General features: G+C 46.3%; 1 long non-coding RNA gene across 1 annotated transcript; it reads right to left on the minus strand.

The window, feature by feature from the left end:
• Positions 1 to 8595: 8595 nt before the first annotated feature.
• LOC123141979 (uncharacterized) lies at positions 8596 to 11314 on the minus strand. Its single transcript, XR_006470488.1, has 7 exons — positions 11148 to 11314; positions 10376 to 10409; positions 10203 to 10280; positions 9745 to 9954; positions 9564 to 9656; positions 9381 to 9482; positions 8596 to 8794 (listed from the first exon to the last, which is right to left on the minus strand). It is a non-coding gene; the product is annotated as an uncharacterized lncRNA (long non-coding RNA).
• Positions 11315 to 11845: the final 531 nt, after the last annotated feature.

Here is an 11845-nt window from a genome sequence, read left to right on the forward strand (position 1 = left end):
TAGTAGCGTAGCTCGTCGGCTTGGCGGTTTCCATGCTGCCCCGTGTGGTTCTGCCCCCCTATGTAGCAAAACGTGTTGCTGGATCCAATAAATTAGCTTGTAGGTCATACTCTCCCCCCCCCCCCTCAGTTCAGTTGTTTCTCCATCGTAGCCAGTAGTAGTAATGGCGACTACCAGTCGTAGCTCACTATGCCCGCTTGTAGTTTCCACGACGGCGGTTGTAGCTTCCACAAATGCTGGTAGCAACAAAAAACACATCGTTACCGCCACCGGGGGTCGCAACATCATCGTGAACGTTTGTAGCGTTAGTGGACGACGCCTCACCGGTTGCAGCTCCGGCGTATGCTGTCGTAGCATCTCCGTGAATTGGTTGTAACTCATGCGACACACAGTTGTAGCATTTCGCAGATGATGGCGTCGCCTGGCCACAAACTCCAGCGAACTCAGGTTGCAAATCTGACGAACATGGTTATAGCTTTTTTGGTAAACGGTTGTAACATTTGTCGACACACCTCGCCGGTTGCAGTTCCAGTGTGCGGCGTTGTAGCCTCTTCGCAAGTTGGTTGTAGATTTTTGGTACGTGGTTGTAGCATTCACGACGTTGTCGTTAGCAAGATCCTCATCCGGCAATCTCCGAGCACCGGCAGCTCCCAGCAACCTTCGAGCGCCAACAGCTCACATCGTTAGCAGGTTATTCGTGCTTACATGTCCCAAGCAGCAGGTGTCCATGGTGGCTAGTCCCTCCCAAGTCTCAGGACCTCATGATGTTTGGTCGCCAACGTGTGGTGGTGACCGTTCATCTCCGGTGAGATTGTTGTCATGTCTGGGCGAGGAGATTGCAGCAGAGAAGAAGCTGCAGCACAGCGCGAGCGCGAGGCAGCGTAGCGCAAGAAGATAAGGGAGAAGGAGGACGATGTTGGGCGGGCCATCATACCTTACGTGTCGCGATCTGAATCGCTAGGGGCTGTCTGAGTGGGCACGACCGGTCAAAGCTTCGGCCGGTCGGCCGGGTGGCAACGTTATCCTTTCACCTATTAGGTTTTCCTCCCTATCCTTTGGTGTCTAGGGCAAACTATCCCTTCCAAACTTCGCCAATGAGCTTGTTGATTCGACCCCCTCTTCCTATCGCTGTGGCGGCCGGTGGCGGGGACAAGAACCCCGGCGCCTCCGCTCTGGTTAATAGTTGAGGTTAGTACTCACAGGTGCGGCGCTCGGACGATGGCGACGCTTCTTCTTTGAGTTTGTATTCAGGACTCCAATTCTCCTCATGATTGCCCATCTATACATAGTCAATGGAGCTCCGGCGTAGATTCCTGCCATCTTTTGGGGACGATAAGGTTAGTGTTTCTCTTCGTGCAGCGACATTTGATGTTTGTTGCTTCAAATCTATTTAAGGGTTCAATGGCGATGACTGCAGCTATAGAGCGCTCGTTCCTAGGGGCACATGCACTAAGACTTCCAGGCTATCATCGACAAGTCGAAGCCGACTCTGTTAGGGGAGATAGTGGCATGTCACGGCTCGCCCTGGTAGCAGTAGTGGTCGTTCGGTGTGATGCTTTATACTTCCGATGAACTTCGATAATAGATTTGGATCTTTTTTTGCCAAAAAAAACATAACAAAAGTAACTATACCAAAATATTTTATTTCATGCAAAAGGATTTTACTGAGTGAATGTTTGATGAAGACAGTATTATAGTCGACCAGCAAAGGTCGGAGAGAATACTCAAGGGAGACGGAATCATCAGAGGAGAGAAACCCTAGACGTTGCTTATGGGATAAACGCATGGCTCTTGTTTCCTTTCTTGCTTCTCCTTCCTCTAGACAAGACTTTCTCTGTGATTCCTTTGCAACTCCTGTATCGTGACTGTTAGAGTAGTCATTATGGTATACGACTTCTAGTCCAAGTCAGTTTTGTACCCCTACCCCAAGTCGGTTTGTACCCTCTTATATACTCTTGTATGCCGCACCAAATCATCAATAAGAAACAGTTTTATTCAGCTTTCATGGTATCAGATACCGGTCCCAGGGTTTAGGGTATGGCTCCGCCAACGCCGCCGCCGCCGCCCGGCTACTTCGAGCGCCGGGCCGCACTCATCGCCAAGGCTGCCAACGCCGCGGCCGCTTCTCTCTCGGCCCTTACCATAGCTTCACAAAACTACCCTGCACCCATCCTCGCCGCACCAATATCTCTTGCTGACACAATCTCCGACGTCAGCCCCTACATCCCCATAGTTCTTGATCTCGCCGCCCACAACTACTACCATTCAAGACATCTCTTCGATCTCCACCTCGGCCGCTGCAACCTGCGCTCGCATGTCGCCGCCAACTGTCTTCCCCGCCCCGACGATCCGCAATGGTTGAAAGACGATCTCGCGATCGTCCAGTGGTTCTACACCCGCATCACCACCGAGATCTTCAACATGCTCGATCACGACGGCGCCACCGCTGCCAACATCTGGCACTCCCTCCGTCAGCTCTTCCAAAGCAACACCGACGCTCGGAAAAACGCTCTCCACACCGAGCTTCGCAATATGGTGCAAGGAGACGCCCCGGTGAACCTGTTCTGCCAGCGCGTTAAGACCATTGGTGATGAGCTCCGCGAACTCGGCGATACAGTTAGCGACTCACAGCTAATCAATATCGTCGTCGGCCTCAGCGAAGACTTTGACAAGCAAGCCTCGTTCATACCGATGATACGGCCCCCTCCTACCTTCGCTGAAGTTCGTTCCTTGCTACAACTCGCGGCGGAAACACAAGCTCGCAAGGACTCTCGCCCCAAGGTCTTTCATGCTGCGGCTCATCCTCCTCTGTCGTCTACACCAGCGCCGCCTTCCAGGCCGGCTCCTGCCGCCGGGCCGTCCGCATCGTCATCTGTTCAACCGCCCCCAGGCTGGCGTCCTAGTCCGAACTACCGCGGCAAAAACCCTATCTACAGGCCGCCGTCGACTCGTTCGGTTCCGCCTACGACATCACCAGCACCGAGTCCTGCACCACCCACCAGTGCTCCATCTGCGGTTGCATGGCGGCCTCCTCATGATCCTTGGACGGGGCTTGTTCAAGCATGGCCCATGCCCTGGTCCGCTCCGTCCACCCTCGGTGCTCCGCCGGCATACTCAGGTGCCTGGCAACCCGGCCTTCGGCCGCCTACTGGTGCTCCCGGGGTTCTCAACCCCCGACAGCCGGCCAATGCCTATCACGCCGCCCCGACGTATGCTCCTTATGGTCATTACAGCACCGACGGCGGCGCCTACTACACACCTCAGCCGGCCCTGCTCCCGACGCCACCCCCACCACAGCCGGCCAATGCCTACTACACTCCCCAGCCGGCCCTACTGCCTTCACCATCGTATCCGCCGGCACTGCTTCCGACGCCACCCTCACCTGCGACGCCGAGCTGGGATCAAGCTGCCTTTCTCCAGGCCATGAATAACTTTGCTGCACAAGGAAACTCAGGTACGGATTGGATCTTTGATTCAGGGGCCTCTAGTCATATGTCTGCATCTAGTAATTGGTTATCTTCTTGCACTAAATCTCCTTTCCCTTCCATTATCCTTGGAGATGGATCATCTATTCCTATATATTGTGTTGGTCAGGCTCAACTTCCCTCTTCCACCAAACCTCTTTTACTTCGCGATGTTCTAGTTGCACCCGCCCTCATTAAAAATCTTATCTCTGTTCGCCAATTTACTTGCGACAATCTAGTTTCGGCTGAATTTGACCCTTTTGGTTTATCTGTGAAGGATTACCTGACCAAGGCCGAGATCGCTCGCTTCAATAGCTCCGGTGATCTTTATTCTCTTAATGGAGTTCCTGCCGCCACCCCTCCAACATCCATGCTGGCCTCCGTCGATCTCTGGCATCGTCGCTTGGGCCATCCCAACCCCGCCGTCTTAGCTTCTATGCTTAGTGAATTTACCATACCATGTAATAGGGACTCTCATAATTCTGTGTTTTGCGAGTCTTGTCAATTAGGCAAACATGTGCGTCTTCCCTTTAGTTCCTCTAGTTCTTGTAGCACTTATCCCTTTGAATTAATACATTGTGATTTATGGACCTCTCCCATTGCAAGTGTTTCGGGTTTTAAATACTACCTTGTTATCCTAGATGATTTCACCCACTTTGTCTGGACTTTTCCTCTACGCAACAAATCCGAGGTCCATTCTCTTTTCCTTAATTTTCAACGCTATGTGTCTGTTCACTTCTTCCTCCCAATTCGCTTTATCCAATGTGACAATGGTCGCGAGTTTGATAACATTAAAAATCGTACTTTCTTCTTACAACATGGCATCCTGCTTAGGTTCTCATGTCCCTACACCTCCCCTCAAAATGGTAAAGCAGAACGCTCTCTTCGCACCCTCAATGATATAGTTCGCACTCTCCTCATTCAATCATCTATGCCTCCCAAGTTTTGGGCTGAAGCCCTACACATGGCCACCTTCCTTCTAAATATTCGACCTTCTAAAACTAAACCCAACACTACTCCCTATTATTCCCTCTTTCTTTCCCACCCCGACTACTCCGCGGTTCGTGTTTTCGGCTGTCTCTGTTTTCCCAATGCCTACGCCACTTCTGCAAATAAATTGTCACCACGCTCTATCCCATGTGCTTTTCTCGGCTTCTCTGACGAGCACAAAGGCTATCGCTGTCTCGACCTTCACACCGGACACGTTCATGTCTCTCGTCATGTCACGTTTGCTGAGCACATTTTTCCTTTCTCACAACGCACTACTACACCATCCAACACCCCTAGCTCCGCAAACACCCCCTCTCCCCGTCCTTTCCAACTATATACTCCCCTACCTGCCGAACACAACTTATCACCACCACCATTAACACCCACCATAGCCAATCCCAACCATACACTCACCCCACCCGAGACGTCCCCAACACCCCCGACCCCTGCTCCCTCCCCAACACCCCCGGCCCCTACTCCCACTCCACCACCCAGCCCTGCTCCCACTCCACTACCCAGCCCTACTCCTTCGTCCGACTCTTCCGCTGCGCCGGACTCACCAGTACCCACCTTACCCCCTCGTCCTATTCCTACAGCAGCCCCGATTAATGATCATCGCATGCGTACTAGGGCCAAATCAGGATTTCATCAACCCCAGGACCGCCTAAACCTTCATACCTCCGTATCTCTCACTTCTCTTCCAAAGAATTACAAAACTGCTCTACTTGATCCCAATTGGGCCGCTGCCATGCAAGAAGAATATAATGCTTTACTTCAAAACAACACCTGGCAACTTGTTCCTCGTCCTCCCAATACAAATATTGTTTCTGGCAAATGGATTTTTCGCCAAAAGTTCCACTCCGATGGGAGCCTCTCACGATATAAAGCCAGGTGGGTTTGTCGTGGCTTTTCTCAGCAACAAGGAATTGATTACGAAGAAACCTTCTCTCCTGTTGTTAAACCTAGCACCATTCGCACCGTTCTTAGTGTTGCTGTCTCCTCTTCATGGCCCATTCACCAACTTGATGTTAAAAATGCTTTCCTCCATGGTTCCCTTCAAGAAACTGTCTACTTCCAGCAACCTCTGGGTTTTGAAAATCCATCCTTTCCAACTCATGTATGTCTTCTTCAGAAATCTCTCTACGGTCTTAAACAGGCCCCACGAGCTTGGTTTCAACGCTTCTCCTCCTTCATTCAAACAATAGGCTTCACTCCATCTCTCTCCGACACCTCTCTTTTTGTGTATCATCAAACTTCTGACACTGCCTATTTACTTCTCTATGTAGATGATATCATTCTTACCGCCTCCTCTCAAAAGTTCTTAGATCATATTGTCTCTCTTCTTAGATCTGAATTTTCTATGACTGACCTAGGACCCCTTCATCATTTCTTAGGCATTGCTGTTGTTCGAGATTCCTCCAGCCTTTTTCTTTCCCAACGCCAGTATATTCTTGATCTTCTTAATCGTGCTGGTATGCTTGACTGTCAATCATCTCGCACTCCTGTCGATACTAGTTTTAAACTTTCGGCTACCGGTGAACCCTTTTCCGATCCTACTCTCTATCGTAGCCTAACAGGTGCTCTCCAATATCTCACCATTACTCGTCCTGAAATCTCTTTTGCTGTTCAACAAGCATGTCTCTATATGCATGATCCCCGGGTTCCTTAATAATCATGTTAAACGCATTCTTCGGTATTTAAAAGGAACTCTCAATCATGGTCTTCACCTCAATAATTCTTCTCCAAACTCGCTTACCGCATACTCTGATGCAGACTGGGCTGGTTGTCCTGACACTCGAAGGTCCACTTCCGGTTTTTGTGTTTTTCTTGGTAACAATTTGATTTCTTGGTCTTCGAAAAGACAGGTTACAGTCTCACGTTCGTCGGCCGAGGCTGAGTATCGCGCTGTGGCACATGCCGTTGCAGATACAATCTGGATTCGGCAGTTACTCTCCGAGCTACACAGGCCTATTGAGCAGGCCACTATTGTCTACTGTGACAACATATCAGCAGTCTACATGACCAGCAATCCAGTTCAACACCGACGCACAAAGCATATTGAGATTGATATTCATTTTGTTCGTGAAAAGGTTGCTCTTGGTCAGGTTCGGGTGCTTCATGTTCCCTCTACGGCTCAGTTTGCTGACATTTTCACCAAGGCACTGCCTACTAAGCTGTTTCAAGATATCTGTTTCAGTCTCAACGTCGTCGAGCCTGCCGTTGATACTGCGGGGGGATGTTAGAGTAGTCATTATGGTATACGACTTCTAGTCCAAGTCAGTTTTGTACCCCTACCCCAAGTCGGTTTGTACCCTCTTATATACTCTTGTATGCCGCACCAAATCATCAATAAGAAACAGTTTTATTCAGCTTTCAGTGACTCGTGAGTGTATTCAGAGCAAAACAACTCCTTCACGTTTGGCCGCTCCAACGAGCAAAGACAATCCAGCGCGGAGCGCTCTGCCCACATGTGACTTTGTGCGCGTACATGCCAAGGCTGGGTAAGGCATAAAGGAGTTGGTCCCACCCAAAACCAACACTAGTCGCCTACCCCCTAATTTTTTGGGAGGGAAGCTAATTAATCCACCTATCGAGGGAGCTGCTGGCAACCTTCCAAATCGGGGAATTTCAGAATGTGGTGCTCCAATGCGTGCACGAGATAGCCACGCCTCAGAGATCTTGTGAAAAATTTGTGAAGTCTGTTTAAAGAAAGAACTGGTAGAGCTACCTTAACATTATGACGGCCAGGTTTCCCCACTGGATTTCGGTGTGAGGCTGTGCTCCCATCCACGTTGTCACACCGCCGAGTCTAGGGTTCCCTGTTGAGGGACAATCACACATTCCCTAGGCTAGACCGACGGTGTGCCCATCGGATTCTCAATCTGCTACAAGCGGCGGCGTGAGGAGTGATGCAAAGGGTGACATGCATGATTTCTGTAAGTTGGACGTGAGCGATGAAATCTTTGATGATGTTGAGATAGATGAGAATGATTAAGCCCTACATGACAGCGTGAGATGGCTCACTCTCGCTAAGGTTCATATGGTCAAAAAATTTAGTCAAAAGCACCTCCTACCGGGAGCTGCGTGATGTGTGGAATCCGGCAAAGAAAGCTCGTTTTTACCCCTTCGTCCTTCGACCCCAACCTGTTTGTCATCCAGGTGTCTTGCCTCGGTGATTGAGAATGGATGATGGATGAGGTTTTTATTGTGAAGTCATGGCAAAGGATTTGCCTCATTCATTAATTAAGGGAGGAGACAAGGTTCCAGTCAGAGCCACAGGAGGCCCACCGAATACAAAAGCCATTACTCTCGTGGCATCAAATTACTCAAGCGTTTCGCACCAGCTAGCACCTAGAGTCTAGCTTCCTCCTTCTAGTTTTGCATGATGATTCGGGGAGACGTCGATTTCTTCCGGAAGACCCTGGCATTTCTCTCATTCCAAATGGTCCAGTTGGTGAGCAAGGTGAGGGTCGCCATCGCCTTGCTACGCATGGCCATATGAGTCCACCAACTGCTGAGAGAGTGATCACTACAAGGATCCGGGTCTTTTGCAACAAAATTGTTCGTCGCAATACATGTCGATTTGTAGCGATAAGTACCTATTGCCACGAAACAACATTCGTTGGCAGCCGTTGCGACTGGACGCATGGTAATGGGTTATTGCCACAAAAAAGCAATTGTGGCAATAAAGTGTGCTATTGCAACAGCCATGTGGGAAGTCGCCACATGTCTTCCCGTGGCAACACTCATCTGATGCCACAATTTGCTTTGTGGAGATAGCTTTAATGCAACATGTAATGAATCATGGCGACTGATAACTCATGGCGATAGACATTTGTTGCAACAACCTATGCCAACACGCTCGTTTCATGGTGCATACTGTTTTGTGGCAATAATCAATTGTGGCAATAAACTATGGCAACAATCCTTGTTTTGTGGCATTAGGCATTTTGCCACGAACCGCTACACTTGTGGAATTGAGTTATGGCAACAAATATTCCAGTCGTCGTAATAGGAAATTGCAACATACTAGTTTTGGCGGTGATAAATAGGTATCACAACGAGTGAAATGTTTGTAGCGAGAAATTATTGCGACAATTTAAATTTTCGTGGTGCTAACATGTGGCAACGAAAAGTGGGTTGTGGCAATAGCCTATTGCAACCTAAAAAAAATATAGGCATTCAATTACAATATTCAAAACCATACGTACAATATGTAGATTCATAAAATTCATAATTCTCATAGCAAATATCCATCAAATGTAATTTAGGCATCCTAATTAAGTGCCAAGACTAAATTGTCCGTGATCTAGAGTCCAGTCGAGCTAGTTCTTTGGATCCTGCAATCAAGGAAAAAAAGTTCTAATTAATGAGTCCAACATAACATACGTCATACAATTATTCCAGCCCCATTATTAAAAATAAGTGTTGTCAAAATAACCTGAGTGATATTGTGTCAGCAAGCATGTAACCGAGGGATCAGAACAGTTTTACAAGTGTAAATGTCTAAAGCATAAGCACAAGTACATATACTAAAATCTTCCACTATTGATTTATGTTGTGGCTTGATCTATAGTTTCAGTTAAGTTCATGTCCCTAGCTAGCACATATTCATTTTTTAAGTTGTGACTCGATGCAGCAACAATGCATGGTGAAAGAGAAGAAGCAGCTAGCTAATTATGAAGGCCAATGACATGCTCACTTGAAAGTGGACCATGAGTTTCAGTTTCTTTGTTTTTAACATCTTAGACGTGCTTTGTCCTAAAAACTGAAAGAACAATTATAGGTGCGGCATCAATATTAACACTATAAAAGATGAAACAAGAATAACACGATCCAACGCATGAATAATCCTAGCTGATGCAGAAGCATGCCGAATGCACATCGTTGAATAACTATAGAATAACCAAAAGTCAGTGTACTCACGTAAACATCCTGGGACTCAGTGTCAGACCATGTTTCATTCTTCGTGTGGGTGAGTTCCCACATAGCAATACAATCTGGCTCTTCTTCAGTTTCCATGTTTCTCTGCAAGTAATATAGCAATGAGATGCTTAAAACATGAAATCATAGTTAGCAGCGATGCATCATATTTAGTTAGACTCATACCTTCTCGAAATTTAGTTGCGAGTAAGATTTTGATCGAAATATGTGTCTTGTCTTCTGTTTCTTACGACTATCAATGTTCTTTTGGCTGCGTTCCTATCAATTCATCAAAACCAAATATAACCATATAGAAAAGCAATTTCATCTTAACACGTGGTAGACAAAGAGTGATCTTAGAGATAACCTGAAATTTTGAATCAGTGCCAAAGTACACAATCGTCCATTCCCACTCTTCTTGTTGTAAATCTTCCAGCAGATAAGCCAACCTAGCTGCATATGTTTTGTATGCCTTGTAAGTGGAGCTTAGAGTTGGTCGCCAGCCTCTATACCGCTCTTCCGCACTTTTGAGAACTTTTTCTTCAGTTTCAGGTGTATCTTCCAGGTTCCATCAGTCCTATAAAGCATACAATAAATCAATATACATAAGCAGTGCATTATCAATGGTAAAATAAGATAACACGTGTGAAAAAGGTTGTATGCACTATGATATCAGCAACAATGAGTCAATGGATGGTAGGGTGAATGTCCGACCGCATCCTCACTCCAATGAGCAGTCTTGAAGGTTTAGCAATTTAACCGATACCAGGATTTTATGCATTATAACAAATGCTAGAGACAACTTAAATGACATAAACAATTTACCAGATTTGGGTTGTCCACGTTGGTTTGTGTATGTTGTTATACTTTCCATCCTTGTTAAGACAACATAGCCTTTCCTTCCTACACACAAAAGCAATCAAGGGACTTAGCATTAACAAAGCATTGATGTTGTGCACCATTCAGATAGGTGATTATGAAGTAAGGATCTTGTGTACCATGAGCATCCTCCATAGAATTCATCATTGTTCCCTGGTGTAGGTAATATCAGAATTTGAGTCAATTTAAGAAGAAACGCAATACGTAAAGCAGGCATAAAATCAAATCAGTTTAACAAAAAATTAAGAAAAAAAGGAAAAAAAGCTACATTGGGAACATGCAACGAAATAACTACAAGGCCCCGTCTCACGCACGTCTCCTCCTCTCTTCTCTATGTTCTCTTTCTCTTCTGGAGCAGATCCATTTATCTCTGCATGATCCAATCGCACCACCAAAGGTCCTGATTGTACCACAATGGGTCAATTCCTTCTCACTTTTCTCTCAAGTTTCTCACATCTCTCCTCTGCTTCTTTGAGTCCAATTGTTTTGTGTGAACAATTCTTCAGTTAACCTCCATAGTACACAACTTGTTTCTATGGATGGCGGGCCAATAATTAATAACCATCATTTCGATTTAAAATTATCCATTAAGACGAATATGCAGAACAGAATCATACAGACACGTATTAACGGAAAACACATCTATGGAGTAGATGGAACTTTATCTAATCCTCACGACACGGAGTTCAATTCAGCCTAGGCAATCTAACCAAAACTACAGAGAGATGCCGGTTCAGGTGCGAGGAACTTGGAGGGTAATACAAGTTGCATCCTAATTGGCTGCCAATTGAAGCAGTAGAGTAGGAAATACAAAGATGCTTCAAAATTTTGATTCATCAGCCTACACTATTATTGTCCTATAGTGGCATCACAGAAATCAAGAAGCAGTACCTTTCAACATCAAGATCATGGCTCCGGCGATGGTCACAATCATCAAAACGGTCACAATGCTCCCTTATTTCACTCCTCTCACGGTGCTCACGATGGTGGCGATCACTGGCCCTGTCCCGATCACCGCAGTCATGGTCACACAGACACTCTCCCTGTCCCAGTGCCACACCCTGTCTTCTAAAACAAATTATTCATTATATGTTCGCCAAATAAAGCCTTGCACAGTTAGAGAGCAATGTTGATATGTTGTCACAGCCTAGATCTTGTAGTAATTGATACAAATGCCATATATTTTCAAATTATTGCAGACTGATGGTGTTTTCAAGTATAAGTGTGACCCAGAACGCATGCATCTTGATGCAATGAGGAATCAAACAGAACTCTTAATTAATAATAGCAATACAGAGAATTTCACATGAGAAATTATAAACTTAGGAGTATAATAATTATAACCCATGTAACGCAACTGTAACTTAAGAACTCATTCTAAGCACCCCCATAAGCAATATAGTATAGAAATAAAATGCTAATTACTTATTTTATTATGATAAGAGAAACAAAACATGATCCTAACTATGAGTGCATATCATGGATTCAATGATCTCTGGAAAGATTGTTGAGCGTCTGGGTAAAATGCACCTCCCAGATTAGAATGACTCATATGAAACTGTAAATTCATAATTAAAGAGCGCAGCCTT

The sequence above is a fragment of the Triticum aestivum genome, chromosome 6D (genome assembly GCF_018294505.1).
Source record: "Triticum aestivum cultivar Chinese Spring chromosome 6D, IWGSC CS RefSeq v2.1, whole genome shotgun sequence".
Lineage (NCBI taxonomy): Eukaryota > Viridiplantae > Streptophyta > Magnoliopsida > Poales > Poaceae > Triticum > Triticum aestivum.